General features: G+C 41.0%; 1 pseudogene; it reads right to left on the reverse strand.

Annotated features, from left to right (window-relative positions):
• Positions 1 to 2,769: 2,769 nt before the first annotated feature.
• Positions 2,770 to 2,887, reverse strand: LOC124620471 (annotated as a pseudogene).
• Positions 2,888 to 14,581: the final 11,694 nt, after the last annotated feature.

Below are 14,581 nucleotides of genomic sequence, written 5' to 3' on the forward strand. Positions count from 1 at the left end.
TGCAGTGTGAGATACAAGCAAGCAGTCAGCTTCCCCCTACGTTCAAATACGAGGCGTGTTCGGTAATGATTAACGCTTTATTTTTTTCCTATCTTTCATAGTACGTCATGCCGGCCGTAGGTGGCAGGACAACCACTAGAAGTGTAATCCCTACACAGCAAAGAGCGATTTCCCAACTGCTGCCATTACGTGAACGGACAACTTTGAGTATGATCATCAGGACATCGCTGACCGACATAGTTTCTGTGGAGAGTGCAAACACAGGGGGTGTTCACAGGAGAGTGGCCTGACTTGGCCGTTTCTGATTACCAGCTGTTGGGGGCCTTGAAGACATCTTTTAGCAGACTCCCAGAAGATAAAACGAACAGTCAAGATCGCAATAATATTTGTTTATTTGCCGGTTTCGCCTTGTATAAAAGCCATCTTCAGAATTTTTGGCCCCCTATGGCCGGAACTGGCGGTTCCTCGTTTGTCGCGAGACAAACGAGGAACCGCCACTTCCAGCCATAGGGGGCCAAAAATTCTCAAGATGGCTATCACATAAGCCGAAACCGGCAAATAAACAAGTATTATTGCGATCTCGACTGTTCATTTTAAGTTAAATATAGCATCAGGTCGCTGTTCTCCATAGACTGCGTTGTCTAGATTTATGAGACTTCCAGAAACTGTGAGTAGCTATCTTGCGGTGTATGGGACAGACTGCAGAAAAGTAGTTCGACGAGGGCGTACTGAAGATAAAGAGGCCAAGTTAGAATATGGTGGGTTCAGCAGTACTTGGAACCTTTCCTGAATCGTATGGGGTCGAGCGTTGTCCTGTTGAAAGACCACTCTTAGTGACAGTGCACTCTCTCCACAAACTGCCACCAATCGCCTGTGAATATCTGCAGCGTCTACACCCTCCTTCCACAGAAACCACGTCGTCCAGCGCTGCCCTTGATGGTGACTCCATGTTGTGCGCTCACTTAATAAGAGTAGATGGGAAATTGAGTTGTACTGTGAATGGATTACACTTCCAGTGGTTGCCCTGCCGCCTGCGGTTAGACCAAAGAAATACATAAATGCAACTGTACTGATAAGTCAAATGAGGCACCATAAATGATTAAAAAAAAACAAAGTGTAAATCAATATGGAACGCCCCTGGTATATGTAACTCTACGAATTACGCCTCTTCTATGAAGACAACGTGTACAGTGTTGGTAATGGGAAATGCCAGTGATCTCTACATACACCTTGTAAAGTGACCATACCTTTGGTCACCTCAGATGTAAAATCACATTTTTATTAATACTCATTTTAGCAAATTTTAATATGCAAATTATTTACTGAATTTTCTCCTGGGTCATCGCGCCTTTCATTTAATTCTTTGATCATAAAAGCACCGTGGAAAAAGGAATCGTTCGTAACAGTATTGCGGTCGTCAGACATTCGCGTGAGAAACATGTATGTTGCTACTGTGAACCCTTGCGTGGCGTTCATACAACGACAGCCTGACACGCAGGTGGAGACACAGAGTAAAGGAACTCGAGCGTCGCAGTCCGAAGGTCCAAAGAGGCATCAGAAAAGCTAAGCCGTCACGGTCGGGAGTGTGTGAGCAGAACTGATAAAATGTAACTATTGAGGTTGTAAGAAAGACGCGAATATCACGGGTGAATAATAGAAAAAGTACTGTGTTTATTTCAGTGTTCGCTGAATGTTTGACTTGACTGACAAAGATGTTCAAACTTAAGCTAGCTCTGTAATTAACAGTTGGTGCTAAGAGGGTCAGTGATTAATAATAATTAGTAACTTCGAAATTTCAATACAATGGTGGTGGTGTTATTTAACAAAACCACTTTCTCGCGAAAATAACGTCAAAAATTTTAGGTGACGTCATCACGATGCTAGCGACGGACACAACCAAGGTTCACTGCCATGACACAGGCACAGCAAACTATTGGCATGCTTCAGTAAGCACACCTTTGGGAGCAGAGGACAGATCAAGACATACTTTCAGCATCAAGACGATGAGACTGAATACTCAAATAATAGACGAACGTAATGAGGAGTAGCAGAAATGAGATTACTGGAAAACTGGGGATCATGACGCAGATGAATCGCAGGATTTCTGCTACTTTGGAAAAAAATATCATGACGGACAAAGCAAGGAGGACGTAAAAACTAGACTCGCACAGGTAAAGACGGCTTTCCTGGCTAAAAGAAGGTTACTAGGGTCAAAAATTTGCCTTAATTTGACGAAAAAATTTCTGAAGTGCGTTTGGAGTACAGCATTGTATGGCAGTGAATCATGGACTGTGGTAGACCGAAAAAAAGAGAATCCGAGCATTTGAGACGAGATGCTATAGAAAGATGTTGAAAATTAGGTAGACTGAGAAAATATGAAACGAGGAGGTTCTCAGCAGAATAGCCGAGAAGAGAAACAAGTGACATGTCAGAACATCAGGGACTAATTTCCATGGCAATAGAGGGAGTTGTAGAGTGTAAGAACTGCAGGAAAAAACAGAGATTGGAGTATATCCTACAAATAATTATGGAACTTGGCTGGAAGTGCCACTCTGAGCTGAAAAAAAGCACTCCATCTTCAGGCCACAAGTGGCCCATCGGGACCATCCGGCCGCCGTGTCATCCTCAGTTGAGGATGCGGATAGGAGGGGCGTGTGGTCAGCACACCGCACTCCCGGTCGTTACGATGGTTTTCTTTGACCGGAGCCGCTACTATTCGGTCGAGTAGCTCCTCAATTGGCACCACGAGGCTGAGTGCACCCCGAAAAATGGCAACAGCACACGGCGGCCTGGATGGTCACCCATCCAAGTGCCGGCCACGCCCGACAGCGCTTAACTTTGGTGTTCTCACGGGAACCGGTGTATCCACTGCGGCAAGGCCGTTGCCCCTGGGCTGAAAAGGTTGCATCAAACCAATCAGACGACTGATTAAAAAAAACGCATTATTTGGCTAAAACGACTGTTTCTTAATAAACAAACGTCATGTTTCAGATTTGGCAGGTCTCAGCATAACTTTAATTAGACAAAGAGTTACACAGTGTGGGATCGGAGTAAGACCACTGAAGTTCTTAATGTACACATCCGATTTATCACAGAGGGCTAAAAGCATTATCAGCTTGTTCTGATAATAGGTTTTCAGTCGGAATGTACGAATATTTTTGCGTCTTCTTACATTTCCGTCGCAGTGATTGTGAAGAATAATAAAAAGTCGCATAGGGGATTTCAAGCACTTTCGTCTCACTGTCTCCGTGAATGTTGTACCCTCTGCAACGGTCTTCAGACTGAGCCACAGATGCCTGAAGTAGGTAATGCGCTAAATATTGCTTCGTTCCGGCTACCAGTGCTCCCGCTGTAGACGGCAGCGACTGCCGCTACTGCAAGTCCACAGCCGGTGTGGTTTCTTGTAGTATGCATATACTTGCCGGCCATCCGGCATTCGCTCTGCCGCCTGCGGTAACCTGTACTCGTCTGCGGCGAGCGCGTGACACTGACCGCCATTCCAGAAGGTCGCTGCGTCGTTCACCTCGCAGCCGGCAGATGGCTCTGGCAGAGCGCCAGCAGCACGTGCGCCGTGCAGGCCCGCCGACGTCGGATTCACTCCTCTATGCAACACTGCTGCTTAGAGAAAATGTACGTAGCGAGCGCGGAAGCCAACAAAACTAAACGCCTCCTCATCTGCGGCAAGCTTTGTACGTGCTCCCCGACAATGTGTCACTTCGTGGAGTGTAATTCGATGCTCGTTCATAAGAGAAGTTCATGCAGCATGTCTAAACCTCCAAATATGCAAGAAGCAGTAATGTGCCCCTTGGCAGTTGCTGCCAATGTTGTGACCTTCTCATAGGCAACTCTTGCCGCTTCTGCTTCTCTCGTGCTGTTGCACTTGTTCAAATTATTTTGTACCGTACTGCCGATTGCCCATCAAATCGATCTGTTACAGTCACCGGGACGATTTCTCCGTCGAAGCCTTTCAGCAGCATCCAGGATACTGAGGTTATCTCCTAAATAATCGAAAAAATGCACACTTTATGGCTTAAGGGATTTGGAACGCCTTATCCCGACAACGTTAAATTTAGTGACTTGGCTTCCCCGTATTTCAGGAACCACTGTAGCCACTGACATGAAACATTTAAAGGACATTAAACTCTATGTTCTGAGTCTACTGAACTACAATAATTGCATATCAGCCACTGCTTTCAGAAATACAAATTTTTAATCACACGGTTACAAATTTTGTGTACTTTTTTGTACCTTATCCTAAATAATTGTAATTATACATAAAATTATGTTCTTCTTTTAGTTCAGTAGACTCCTATATGTATGTTATTTTTAGTCACTAGGAGCACCCTGCACTATACTGTATACCATCCTCTTGGTCTTGTTCCAAGTTTTTTTCTTCATTTGTTCTTTCTGGACTCTTTAGTGGCCAACTGTGCTGCATACTCTGCTTAATCAATGCGAACCTTGTCCATCCGTTCAAGTTCTCTGATGCAGTTTGCTCCAGGCTTAATTCCCATATGCTGTAGCACTTTCATCATACCACGGTTGCCATCATTAAAAGCAATAACTGCATTACTGACCCCCCACTTTAATATCTTCATTCCAACAAAAACATTTTTTGGTAAGCGAGTCCATATAAGAGTATTGAAAGACTCATTAGGATTTTGAGTCTGACCATGCAGACGCTTCCTCAGTAATTCTGGACTTTCCAGGTCTCTGTAAAAAGGTTTTATGATGACCATGACTGCTGCTGGGGTGGAATGTTTATCGCTGTATGAACTGTTTGAGTACTGGGCATTGCGGTGATTGCACCTTGAATCAGGTCCAGGAGGGCAAAGGTGGTGTACTGGTTTTTCATCAGTTGACAGTGTGTGGAAGAAGGTAGCCCATACTGCCTCCTTCATTTTCAACAAATCCTCAGTATTATTTCTAATGGCCATCCCATAATACTTCTGTAGTTCATCAATCATTTTATCTGTTAGCCTGCCTCAACAGACTTTAGCACTTCAACATACAACGTGTGTTTATACAATGAAACAATACGATAATGTTTTTGACAGTCCTACCAAACAGTCCTACCAATACAAACACGTAGTTTAACCTCTTAACACAGCAATCCACAGCCTTCTATATAAAAAAATTAATGATTTTATTAGATCTTGAAGTAATGTACGTAAAAATTTTAACATTTTCAATCGGTGTAGACTATATTTTAAAAAATAAAATAAAATACTTCCCATGTGAGTTTGTGATACATATATCATTTTATTCGGAAAATTGGAAATTTTATAATGAGATAAAAATCCGAAAATGTGAAGTTTTTTACGTTCTAGCTCCCATTAAAGAATCAGTGCTCTGTTTTCCCGGACACGTTATTGTCATTTGATACAATCACAAAACGTTTCAAACGTTAGCCAGGTGTCGTTGCGATCGTCATTTACAGATTTCATTTTACATCAGATCGGTATACTAGTCAATGTTTTGAAGCGGTTTCTAATTCTGTCAAATGCCAATAAAGTGTTAACAATTTACTAAATCACACTGTCCAACGACGAAAAGCCACTGTCCCTCCTTTTTTCTCTGGCTTTTAACGCATTTTTATTAAGCCTGTATCTGGTATGCCTGCCTAGCTGTTTGGTAAAAATTTGCAATTGATTTTAAACTAATTTTCGAATGAGGAAGAGACAGGAAATTATAAACACAGGTCATAATTGGATGACAATGCAATTCTAATTTGCTTTCTTGTCGGTCTCTCTGATAGGTGTGGGCAGTGTAACAGTTTGGTATCACCTGACAACTAGGCTGCACTGCAGGACCAGTGTGTTGTATTGGAATGCAATCCAGGCAATAGGCAAGCAGATGGGCAAAGCTGAACAGCGGGATGGAGGAAGAGAAGATGGACACAGCGAGAGGAAGGAGGAGATGTGTGCAATATATACGACGTACACATGCAAAAAGGCATGGGTGAAAAGCTTGTGTCTGAGCCCATGTATGTGTGTGTGTGTGTGTGTGTGTGTGTGTGTGTGTGTGTGTGTGTGTGTGTGTGCGTAATTATTTAAATAAAAAATGTAATCAATTTAAAATGCCTAATCCGTTAAGAAATTTCAAACAGATGAGAACTAAATAGCAGAGAATAATAATTTAAATAAAAATAAATTTTTAATATAACACTTTTTTAAATTGAACTAAGAAGTATAAAATAATTTGTCTTAGTCCCATACAGATTCCTAACTACATACAGACAGTCCAGACAATTTTTGCTTGTTAATTTGGAATAGCTATGATGATACGTGTAAGATTTACGCTGAAAGACGTGGTGCACATACAATAGGTAATAGTGAGTACATGAACTGGTCGTACATCAATTATGTATCGCATGAACCCCACGTTCTCTGTTACAATTTACCCAAGTTATGTCATTGCTATTGAACACTCACAAGCACAAATTTTCAGGACTATCTGTATGGGCTTAGGAATCTGTACAGACAAGGAGAAAATATTTTATACCTTTTACTCATGCCAAAAATTTATTTTTATTTAAATAATTATTGTTATTCTCTATAATGTCTAAGTGACCCCTTCAGATGAAGTATTCATTTCTGCCTGCTGTCTATAATAATGCACAAACTATGCAATACAAGTGGAAGTTTCATTCAACAACTGTGCTGAGCAGAAATTAGTACAAAATTCAAATTACGATGCACAGAATATTTGTCGCTTATGAAGTTAAATAATTCAGAGCGCGTGGAAATATTTAATGGCTTAAGCGCATTGCGGTTTTCCAATATTTCGAAACGTTATGCCGATGCATTTTTAATGTGTGTGTGTGTGTGTGTGTGTTTGTGTGTGTGTGTGTGTGTGTGTAGTAAGGGGATATGACCGGGAGGGGGGGGGGAGGAGGGGCGTGCGTGTGTGTGTGTGTGTGTGTGTGTGTGTGTGTGTGTGTGTGTGTGTGTGCGAATTCCTAAGGGACCAAACTGCTGAGGTTATCGGTCCATAGACTTTCACACTACTTGAACTAACTTAAGCTAAGAACAACACACACACACACACACACACACACACACACACACATGCACGAGACAGGACTCGAACCGCCGGCGGGAGGTGCCGCGCAATCCCTGACATGGCGGAGAGGTGGCAGAGGGAGGGGTGAGGGTGAGAGGGGGGGGGGGGGGGGAGGTGACGTACGAGTATTGAGAGTGAACTCCCACTGTGTACTAGGTACAGATGGCACCATCATCAGTGTAAGACGACAAGCGGGATCAGTGTCTTCACGTCCCGTCGACATCGAGGTCATTAGTGAAGCAGTACAAGCTCGAATAAGGCAAAATGCGGTAAGAAACCGACCGTGCCCTATCAAAGGGACCGTCGCGGCATTTGTCTGAAATGATTTAGGGAAATCACGGAAACCTGGAAGGTCGGACTGGGATCTGAACGTCGTCCTCCAGAATGCGAGTCAAGTTTGCTAATCCTTTATGCGAATGACGCCAATTTTTTTTTTCGATTTTCAGATCTGTTATCAAATAATCTGTCGCGAAGGTATCTCAAGAAAGTTAGATTTTTCAAATAAACAACTTTAAATGTAAACAACAGTCCACAATATCAGGTTTACGACAGCTTAGACGTACTAACGAAAGGAGCAATACGTCTTAAACGCATCTTCTATAGTTGTAAATAACCGTCTTGTGTCTCGGCTAATCAAATGGATAGGACTTTTTACTACTGGCACATACGCAAGGAAAGACAGTAATATTGTAAAATACGAAATCTGTAAAGTATGATCTTTCATTACATGACATAAAAACTGCGAGTCAGTGCATAAGAAAGCAAAATGTTTTTAGCTACTTTCAGAGTACATTTCTGTCACTTATTTATATAAATAAAAATGTAAAGTGCGTGTTTTTATATAATTGTGGAGCGTCACATGTAATAAATATATATATAATATGGGGAATCTATATAAAGAATGTAAACGTTCCTTGTTTAAAGTGTTATATCTTCGAAAGTTATTCAGCGATGGCTTTGAAATTTTGACTCAACGCTGCTTTCAGATACGCGCGTGTTTTTATATTGCTGCTTTTAATATATGCAATATATATAAACAAATATGTAATATATAAAACGGAACCGTTATTACCGAAATTGTCGAAAAGTTCTTAACCAATTTATTTAAAATTTTTAATAATAAATGAAAAGCATCAGTTTGCTTTTGTTCTACAATATTATTTTTATTGCTAACCGGTTTTCGGCTTACAAGGCCATCTTCAGGCAATTACTGAGTATTATCACCAAAGAAGTTAAATGTTAGCAGACAACATTGGAAGAGAAGTAACACATCTAGAGTGAAATAGAAACATACAGTGAGTAACATCTTTGCAATGAAATAGTAAAAACTGAACAGTACATAAATAACAATGGAGTTGACAGGAAAACCTTTAGCACAAAATAAGAATAGCATGCCTACATAACAGTTTCTATTGATAAAACTATTGAAATAAGATAAAATTAGTACTAGGCAAGGCTGCATCAAGAGGTATGAAATATGGAGAAAAAATGGTTCAAATGGCTCTGAGCACTATGGGACTCAACTGCTGAGGTCATTAGTCCCCTAGACTTAGAACTACTTAAACCTGACTAACCTAAGGACATCACACACCTCCATGCCCGAGGCAGGATTCGAACCTGCGACCGTAGCGGTCTTGCGGTTCCAGACTGCAGCGCCTTTAACCGCACGGCCACTTCGGCCGGCCAAACATGGAGAGTGATACACAACCAATTAAAAAAGAAGAGACAGTTGTCAATGTAAATACAGAATACACGAGAAATTTTTATGCAGTACTCTAATGAACATTCGGACGGACATAGGCTATATATATATTTTATACATATAACATATAGATATGTACGTAATATCTAAAGAGCAACATTGTTACCTAAAACCTCAAAAAGTACTCGACCGATTAACTCAGACTTTTTCACGTTATTGTAATAAACATTTGGACACGAACACATATGGTCTATAAAATCTTTAACACACCAAAAAATTATATATATATATACATAAATATATAAATTGTTGCTGACAAACAAGTAGTATTTATGGCTTATCGGCTTACGATTAGAAAAATACTATAGAATCTGAATTTGCAACAACAATAAACGAGGCTTAAGGTCAGAGAGAGAGAGAGAGAGAGAGAGAGAGAGAGAGAGAGAGAGAGAGAGAGAGAGAGATGACAGACGGGCAGGAGGTAATGGACATAGAAAGCGGAGTAGAGGATATGGACAGAGACATTGGACAGAGGATCAAAATTGCAACTGACTCCATCGAAGTCAATTTATCCCAATTTTGGACGCTGCCGATCCTTCAATGGGCTTTACTGTAAATCTATAATAGGCAGCGGTATCTGGGGCTTTGCCCTCGACGTCCTCTCGATCTGACTTGTCCTAACGTAATTGACCGCTGCCAGTTTCCCGCACAGCTCACTCGCCGCGACCTGATCTGCCCTCTCTCCGAACCAAGCACTCGCACGATATTTTATCTTTCCACTACTCATTTTGTATTTTATTGATTTCGCCTACGCTTTTCAATGTTGATTTAGAGGATACAATTGCGAAATAGCCGATTTTCAACGGAGGAGTAAAGATTAACAGAAATTCCCTCTTGAACTGCTTTTTACATGCAGATGACGCCCGTTGTTGGCAGCGAATGAAGATGACCTACAAAGGGGAACACACTGTTAGTTTAGATCTGAGGGGAGCCCATTTACGATTTCGGTTTAAAAATGGTTCAAATGGCTCTGAGCACTATGGGACTCAACTGCTGAGGTCATCAGTCCCCTAGACTTAGAACTACTTAAACCTGACTAACCTAAGGACATCACACACCTCCATGCCCCGAGGCAGGATTCGAACCTGCGACCGTAGCAGCAGCGCGGTTCCGCACTGAAGCGCCTAGAACCGCTCGGCCACAGTGGCCGGCAACGATTTCGAAAAAGAACCTACAATCAATAGCTATTAATACAAACAAAATCTAGTAGACACAAAAATTATAATTAATGACAGAACAACAGGATCGGCCAAACATTTCAGCTATTTACCTCTGTAAGTTCATCTTTGCACGGGTGGTTGCGGAACTTCTGCTGTTCGGTGCAGAATTTCTAATCAAAACACCCTTCAGCCGTCTAAATTTCAATTGTTATTTTATTGAGCGACAAGTTTCGGCAGTATATTTCGCCAGCTTCAGGTCCTCTGACGGATGTGTAAGGAGTACAGTCAAAATAGGAGCCACTACTCACTGACTGGTATCCGTAGATGTTTGACACAGCGATCCCTTCGATCATCACTTGCCGACTGTTATGTCGACGAAACTGTTTGCTCAATAAAATAACAACTGAAATTTAGACGAGTGAAAGGTGTTTTGATTCCACGTTCCCTTAGCTATGAAGGTTGTAACGTTACTTATTACTATGATAAAGATGTAAAGGAAAATGTGGAAAAATATGGGAATATATGTGGAACAATAAATAGACATCTAAAACATAAAAGAAGGAAAGAAACAAAATTCAAATTTTATAAAACAATGGCAGTCCTGATGCTTGTTTATGGAAGTGACTCGTGAGTTATAAATAAATGCCAAGAAAGTCGGATACAAGCAACAGAGAAGAGATTTCTTTGTAAGAGCAGTAGAAGGGTGCATTGTGCGAGTGATTTAGGAGTTATCTGTAAGTTACGGAAAAAACCAACATATTTCATGTAATCAATAAAATGCAAGAAAATATGTGAAACTGGGAAGAACACCAGGAAAAAAATGAGTGGAATAAGATTATCTCTCCAGATCAGAAGTTTTCACCCAGTTGAGAGAGGAAGCCAAGGAAGAAAGAAGAAGCAATGTGTACCGCAAGAGGCAAAATAGAAAACTGGCCTAATGCTTGAAATAAGGATGAGATCATAGTTTACGCAATGCTTCTAAATGTCGGCTACCGTGACCGTTGTCATCTTCGACAAAACGTTTGCGGCTAAGCGAGTGAGGCGCCATGACGTTTGGGCGGAAACTTTATACTGAAAATACTTGAAAACATTATTCTTCATAAAATTGCTAAATTATGTTTGGAACAGATATAAATACAACTGTCGATTTGCAGTTTTCATTGTAATAAAACCAATGCTTCATCTGAAAGGAAAAAATCATACTTTTGTGTGTGATTGTAGCATTATGATGTATGTGTTATACAGTCCGAGACATAATACTAGAAGGATTGGCGTGCGCACCACCAACGAACAGAAAAACCTCTCTCTCTCTCTCTCTCTCTCTCTCTCTCTCTCTCTCTCTCTCTCTTCCCTTCTCTTCTCTTCTCGACAAACATTAAACAACAAGATTTACTACGGGGGATCTGGCCAGAAGATCACAGTATTGCAGAGAAAGAGATTCTTTAAAATACATCCCATTGTTAGCTTGACGTACAAACATCCGACAAACATACGTATATTCAATTTGAAGCCGCAATATTCCTGTAGCCCCTCGCAATATTTCACGAAAATCATGTGTTTACGGATATCGCCAAACTACACACTAGTATAAACTTTCCTGAGGGCCGTAACAATTCTTTTATAAGCCGCTGTGCCTTACCATGGAACAATTTTTTTTATCTTACTTAATACAAAATGTGTGTTAAGAGTTTCACATATAAGTAGTTTATTTCCCAGTCATTCCCAATTCGGCAGTTACAGAGATTTCGCTCTGGAGGAGGAAGATGGGGAGGAAACTACCGAGAGAAGCAGTGCAATGGTAAGACACGAGACTCGAAACCTGACAGAAAATCCAGAGAGAGTCTCATCGTATATAAAGCATACCAATAGGAGGACACTTTAAATACCTTCCTCTGTGATATAGCAATGCTAATGTTATCGATGAAAGCGCTAGTGAAACAGAGTTACTAAATACGGTCTTCCGAAATTTCATCACCAAATAAGATGGAGTTAATATTCCAGAATTCGGAACAAAATTTCGGTGTAGAAAAGGGGTTTATGTCACTCAATAAAGGCCGGTCTTCCGCTCCACACTATGTAAAATAAGGTTCCTTTTGGACCATGTTGATGAAATAGCTACATTTTTAGCAGTCATATAGAACTATTCGCTCGATGAAAAATCAGTACATAACGATTGGAAAGTTACACAGGTCACACCAATACAAAAGAAAAGAAATATAGAAGTAATCAGTTAAATTATAGGCTCATACCACTGATGTCGATTTATACCAGGATTTTAGAACGTATAACGTATTCGAAAATTATGGAATAACTCGAAGAATGTGATCTATTGCCACGATTCAGAAAACATCGTTCCCGTGAAACACAACTGCCTCTTTACTCAAACGAAATAATGAGTGATATCAACAGCGGATCTCAAATCGTTTCCATATTTCTAGATTTCCAGAATGCTTTTGACACCGTACTTCACAAGCGACTTCTAATCAAATTGCTGTCGGAAAGGTCGCTGTTCATAGTAACTGAAGAAAAGAAATCGAGTTAAACAGAAATTATGTGTAGTGTCACCGCCAGACACCACACTTGCTAGGTGGTAGCCTTTAAATCGGCTACGGTCCGTCAGTATACGTCGGACCCGCGTGTCGCCACTATCAGTGATTGCAGACCGAGCGCCGCCACACGGCAGGTGTAGTCTAGAGAGACTCCCTAGCACTCGCCCCAGTTGTACAGCCGACTTTGCTAGCGATGGTTCACTGTCTACAGACGCTCTCAATTGCAGAGACGACAGTTTACCATAGCCTTCAGCTACGTCATTTGCTACGACCTAGCAAGGCACCATATTCAGTTACTATAAGTACAGATAATATTGTGACTCACGTACCGTCAAGAGCGACGTTCATCATTAATGGATTAAAGTTAAGCATCAAACTAATTACCTCCGCTTTCTGAATTCTAATTCCTTGTCATGTTCCAGACCTCACGGCAGTATCGTTCTTCCCTCCTCACGCCAGCCTGCGTGAGCTCTTCTGCCAACTCAACATTATGTATGGCGTTCCCCGCAATAAAGTATATATATATATATATATATATATATATATATATATATATATATACACGATTTAGGAGACAATCTGACCAGCTTTCTTTGATTATTTGCAGATGATGCCGTCTTTCACCGTGTAGTGAAGTCATCATAAGATTCAAACTATTTGCAAAAGGATTTAGGTAACATATCTGTTAAGGTGCGGAAAGTGGCCACTGACTCTAACCTACAAAAAATCTGAGGTCATTCAGGTACGTACTGAAAGGGATTCGTTAAATTTTGGTTGCACAATAATTAACATAAATTTAAAGGTTGTCTATTCATCTACTAGGGATTACAATTATGAACAACTTTCACTGAAAGCATCACAAGCAAACCAAAGACTGCGTTTTTTTGGCGGAACACTTAGACGAATTTAATAAAGAGACTGCTTACACTACGCTTGCCCGTCCTCTTCTGCTGGGGTATTGCTGCGCGTGTGACATCCTTACCAGGTGGGATTGATGGAGACATCGAAAAAGTTCAACGCACAGCAGTTCGTTTTATACTAACGTGAAATAGGGAAGACAGTGACACGGACATACCACGCGAGTTGAGGTGGCAATCATTTTAGTTGCGGGGAGATCTTTTCACGAAATTTCATCATCGACTTTCTCATCCGAATATTTCTTGACTTCCATCTACGTAGGGAGAAGTGACAACAGTAATAAAATAAGAGCAATCAGAGCTCGCCCGGTAAGATTTAGGTGCTCACTTTCCCTGCGTGCTATCCGAAAGTGGAATGGTGGAGGGACAATCTGAAAATGGTTCTTTGAACTCTCAGACAGGCACGTAAGTGTGAACTGAGGAGTGCTCATGTAGATGTACGTGTACACCAGCATTCGGGAGAACTACGGTTTAAATACCCCTGCGGTCATTCATGTTTACAGACATTGTCAAAATGGAACACAGGATCTATTTTGAAACGTACTTTTTTGTCACAGTTGTCTTGATCGTATTTGATGGATTTACAACGGTTTTCCTTTTTCAATTGTTACGAGTCATCACTGGAAGCAGTATTTTGTTACAAAAGTAACACGCGGAATAGTTACTTCGCACCGATCTTAGTCCTTTAAACAACTTAAAATTGACTGTTCTGTACGAAAGATGTAGCAGAAGTAACGTCGTATTGATGCGCGGTGTATTCCGCCATACTAAAGTTGTAGCTGTTTCTGCAAGGATTTTGAGGTTTGCCGATGACATTGTAATTCTGTCAGAGGCAGCAAAGAACTTGGAAGAGCAGTTGAATGGAATTGAATTGTCTTGAAAGGGGGATATATGATGATGATGATGGATTTGTGGGGCACTCAACTGCGCAGTCATCAGCGCCCAAACAAAGTACCAATTTTCAAACAGTCCAATTTTTTTAACAGTCCAATCTAGCCACTGTCAGGAATAATGATGATGGTGATGACAACACAAACACTCAGTCCCCGGGCAGAGAAGTATATGATGAACATCAACAAAGCAAAACGAGGATAATGGAATGTAGTCGAATTAAATCAAGTGATGATG

The sequence above is a fragment of the Schistocerca americana genome, chromosome 6 (genome assembly GCF_021461395.2).
Source record: "Schistocerca americana isolate TAMUIC-IGC-003095 chromosome 6, iqSchAmer2.1, whole genome shotgun sequence".
In the NCBI taxonomy this organism is placed as follows: Eukaryota; Metazoa; Arthropoda; class Insecta; order Orthoptera; family Acrididae; genus Schistocerca; species Schistocerca americana.